Below are 5,166 nucleotides of genomic sequence, written 5' to 3' on the forward strand. Positions count from 1 at the left end.
TTGGTTGGACTTGGCCATCTTTTTAATAATATCAGTCAATCTCTGAGTTGACCTGCATAGACAGAGGGAAGATTTAGGAATAATTGCTCTCGAGTTGACTAATTGCAATGAATTTTGAAGGAAGGAGGAGGTTTCATTGGGCATCATTAAACTGTCAAGAACTATGTATTACTCACTGAGACACACAAACAGCCTTGAGTGGCAGGTGCCATTGTCTTCATTTTACAGGTATGAGAACTGGAGTCCAGGAGGTAAAGTGATTTGCCAGATTGTGTAGCTCATAAATGTGAGAGCCAGGTGTCAGGTACCAAATGTTCTTTCAAAAACCTACGCTCCTTTTTACTACATTCTTCTACCCCCGTAGTAAAGTTTTTCCCTAAGGACCAGGAAGTTATAGCTGCCACTCCTGTAAGCTGAAAGTGGTATCTAAATGTCACAAGTTAGAAAGGCAGATTTTCAGGATAAGAAATGTAATCGTGAGTTCTGGATGCATGTAAAAAGCTTCGTGAGTCATCCTGTACAAGCCACTAAGTGTAGAATTGACAATTATTCTTTATCAGTTGGAATTAGAAGTATGCGAGACAAAGTATCCCTGAGGAAAAGTGGCTAAAGGAAAAAAAAAAAAAACATTTCAAGTGCTTTACAGACATTATCAAATATATTTCCCATGTCCCTGTAAGCTATCCAGCACCACTCAAAAAGCAATCCTAATTTGCTTACAGACATTTGCAGGTATTCTATTATACAATGGAAGAGCAAGATGTACCTAACAGCATTAGACTTTCCTGAGGCCTCGGTCAGTTTGGACATTTTAGCTGCAATGACCATAACTCAATTAACCACTGTTGCCTGTCCTTAACCTGCTCAATGATAATGCTACTGTCATTTGGCCAAGAAGCTGTGAAGTCAGGCAAGTTATTTAAAATTTTCTTTCCCAGATTTCAGTCGCTATACTCTGATCCAATCAACGGTTACATGTCTTCTACCTTAGAAACAATGGGGGGATAGTCACATTCACCTTCTAAAGGGACAGTGTGCCTTCTCAGAAGCAGTGATCTGTAAATTTCCAGCCATTCAAAACCAAAGTCTCCACAGAAAGAATTTTTTTTTAGTCTATGAGGGAGATTCAGGGTATAGTAACTGTCAGACCACTACGTCTTTCTTTCCAGCTTGTAAACAAAACAAAACAGACTCACTGGTGGGAAAAATTGCTGATTATGGCTCAAAGAATGGCTGCAAGTCAGGAACAGAGTGGACGTCTTTTGCAAACTTCTGTCCTGGGTGGGAAGAGGGTAGTAATCTGAGGCAGAATTTCATACATGAATCTTTACTATAGTCTGGATATTTTTACTTTTAACTTTCAAGATGCCTATACGGAATCAACAATTTTTTAAAAGCAATATTGTAAGGATATTTCCCCAAGCTCATCACACAACACTCCTTCCTACATCCACGCTCCCTGGAAACCCAGTCTCTCAAGGCAGACACAGAAGTTGTCATGATTCTCATGATTCTTGATTCTCATCCAAGTGCGACCCATAGGCCAATTTTGTCAGTTTTCCTTGTAAACTTTGTCTTCAACCTGTTCACTTTTATTGTTTCATTTTTTTGTCTATTTTATTCCCACATTGTCCAAACAAACTTATGCCACCAGACACATGTGCAATTTGAGGGAGACACAGATATTTCGTATACCCTATACTGGTAGTAGAAGCAAGAGGCAAAGGAGAGGGGGACGATGCCTGGGGGACGGGGAGCTTTGGGTAGAAAGAAAGAAACAAATAGTAAATGTGTGAATATAGGTGACTTCCCAGAACTCACATTAGAAATCTTTCTTTAAATACCAACCCACTATGAAACACATTGTAGTCCCAGCACTGGAGAGATGGAGTTACACTGATCTCTGGGTTTATTAGACTGCCAGCTTAGCCCTACTTGCTGAGTTCCAAGCCAGAGAGAGACACTGTCTCAAGAAATAAGATGGGCAGTTCCTGAGTTGTAGGACTAGAGACTGTCCTATGGTCTCCACATGCATATACACATGCACACATGAAAAGGCACATGCAGTAATCAATTGAACTCCAAATGAGGTACAATCTGCATTTGTATGGATAAGTCACTTGCATTGTTACTAGTAGTATGTAATTTACAACAATGTAAAATAACTCAAGGACATGAAAAGGCTGCATAGATCCAGATTATATGATGTTCAATCTTCCATTGAAATTCCATTCTCATCTATTTGCGAGTCTTTTACACATTTTCCCTTAAAATAACATGAAAAGACTAATTTGTTGTGCTCTAATGTATGAAATCAAGCAAAGGAAGTGATGAAGGAGGTGAACACAGTAACTGGGTGATTCACAGGTACACTGGAAAGTTCTCGCTCTAAACAGAACTAATGGTGTCTCCATGCCTACAGTATGGTAGGAAAGGGAGATGGGTGTTCTTATTGGCTGGGCCTTTCTGTAGAACAGCTACACAGACATGAAGAAAGTGCTATGACAGATCTGGAGAGAGGGAAAATCTAAATTCCCTTAGGATCTCTAGGACAAATGAGTGGAAGAAGCAAAACCTTAAAGAGAGAGATTTTAAATAAGTAGAATAAATATATTGGTGGGAAGAAAAATAGTTCAAGCCAGGGTTATTGAATTAGTTACTACTCTTCTCATTGCTATGACCAAATTCTTTTTCTTTCTTTTCTTTCTTTTCTTTCTTTTTCTTTTTTCTTTCTTTCCTTTTTTTGTTTTGTTTTTTGTTTTTTGTTTTTGTTTTTGTTTTTAGAGATAGGGTTTCTCTGTGTAGCCCTGGCAGTTCTGGAACTCACTCGGTAGACCAGGCTGGCCTTGAACTCAGAAATCCGCCTGCCTCTGCCTCCCAAGTTGGGATTAAAGGCGTGTGCCACCATTATGACCAAATTTTTAAGTATTTCTTTTGGCTCAGTATTTCTTTCGGGGATGCAGTGCAGAATGACAGGGCGGGCAGTGGCAGCAGGACCATGAGGCTGCTTGACCACATCAGTGAGGATCATGAAGTAATGGCTGAGTCTAAAATAAAGACAACCTACAATCTTTCTACAGTGCTAGTTGGAGCAGCTAAGCCCCTGTCTAAAAGACTGACGACAGGCCTCCTAAAGCAGCCCTGTCACTTTTGGACAAGTGTTCAAGCCCACAAGCCTGGGAAAGGCATTTCACATTTAAACTTTAATAAGAACAGAAAGAGAAATGCCATATGTCTGGGACAGGCCATGTTGCTAGTCCCCGTTTAGCGTAATTGGATAAACTACAAGCTAGAGTCTGATCACAGACTATCTTAAACATGTTAGAAGATTGGATGTTCATGTTGTTCCTGGAAGAACCACCCAGGTTTTAAAGCAGGGAAGTGGCAATATCAGCAATGTCAAATGGTTCTTGTAGCAATTAAAGGAAGAGGAAAGAGTAGAGCTGGGAAAGAGAAGAGAGAGAGGAAGTGGGAAAGGTGATAAATCAGATAGGGGCCAGTAGAGGCTGGCACCTAACCTAGGGGAGGGTCCTCCTGAAGAGAAAGCACAAGCTTTGGGGAAGGCAGAGAGGACACAACATGCTGATTCATAATTAAGTCCATCTTCCTAGACAGTATACTCATATCAGTTAAAGAGTTGAGCTTGCATCCTTCCAACTGGCACATATTTATCTATAAATTATGTATAGTCCAACCAATGTCCTCACATGACAAAATGATTTGAGGCATTTGTGCATGCTTGAAGAGTGGAAAATCTGTTCATTCATGTTTTGGATGCTCAGTTTCTAAATGTCTTAATTTTGATGACCTCATGTCAGTAGAGGGATCTCATGTCAACTACTTCACACTTATTAGGAGCCATCCTTAGTAAGGAGTAGATGTAAATTCTTATTTCAAATAGTTTTGATAATTTCACTATTGCTGATTTCTTAGAAGATTTTAGTAATCATTATATATAAATACATGTATATATACAAATATATATATAACATATATATTATGTTACATTACATATACAGATATTCCTTTTTAAAACATTTATTTGTATATGTCTGTGTGTGCTTGCATGTGTCCACAGAGGCCAGGGGAGGGAGGTGGACTTTCTGGAGCCATAGTAAAGGAGGTACTGACTTCATAGCTACTGGAGACCAGCTTATAGTTTTCTAGAAGAATAACAAGCACTCTTAAGTGCCAAACCATCTCTCCCGCCCCTTGGCTGACATTTTAAGAGAGGTTTACTTAAACAGTAGGCACAGTGCCACTTTCTTCATTTCTGTTTAAATATGCAAAACCAGGTGTGGTGGTACATGCTCTTAACTCTTGCCTCTGGGAGGCTGAGGTAGTAGGGTAACAAATCAATGCAGCAGGTACTATATGCTGGGATCCTGTGTACTCTCCACCCACAAAGGCAGTAAGTAGTCCCAAAGAGAACAACCATAGTGTGCTCCTCTCAGAAGTCCGATTGTTAAAAGACCGTGTGGTGTAGTAAGGAGTGTCTGAAGATAGGAAGCATTTGGCAAATCGTAAGAGGGACATGGGCACAGTTACAAGTGACATCTTTAGGAAAGGGGAATGAGGATATTTTCTTTGAGCCTGAATGGAAAGGATGAGAGAGAGAGAGAGAAAGAAAGAGGGAGAGAGAGAGAGACAGGGAGAGAGAGAGAGAGAGAGAGAGAGAGAGAGAGAGAGAGAGAGAGAGATCACTTTGGTAACTTATTTTAAAGCAATATACAGCTGAAAGAAACATCAGATGCCCTCCACACACACACCCATTCTCGCTTCTTCTCCCTCCTCTTTAATGTTATTAGAAAAGAAGTAACTAGCTGCTCTCACCACCAGCCGAGCAAGATGCCCAAAGGAAAGAAGGCGAAGGGGAAGAAGGTGGCCCTGGTCCCCACCGTCGTCAAGAAACAAGAGGCCAAGAAGGTGGTCAATCCTTTGTTTGAGAAGAAGCCCAAGAACTTCAGCATTGGGTAGGACATCCAGTCCAAAAGAGATCTACACGCTTCGTCAAATGGCCTCGCTGCATCAGGCTGCAGCAGCAAAGAATCATCCTCTATAAGCGTCTCAAAGTACCTCCTGCCATTAACAGCTTACGCAGGCCCTGGACAGGCAAACAGCAACTCAGCTGCTTAAGCTTGCCCACAAGTACAGGCCAGAGACAAA

Source organism: Mastomys coucha, unplaced genomic scaffold, assembly GCF_008632895.1.
Source record: "Mastomys coucha isolate ucsf_1 unplaced genomic scaffold, UCSF_Mcou_1 pScaffold20, whole genome shotgun sequence".
In the NCBI taxonomy this organism is placed as follows: domain Eukaryota; kingdom Metazoa; phylum Chordata; class Mammalia; order Rodentia; family Muridae; genus Mastomys; species Mastomys coucha.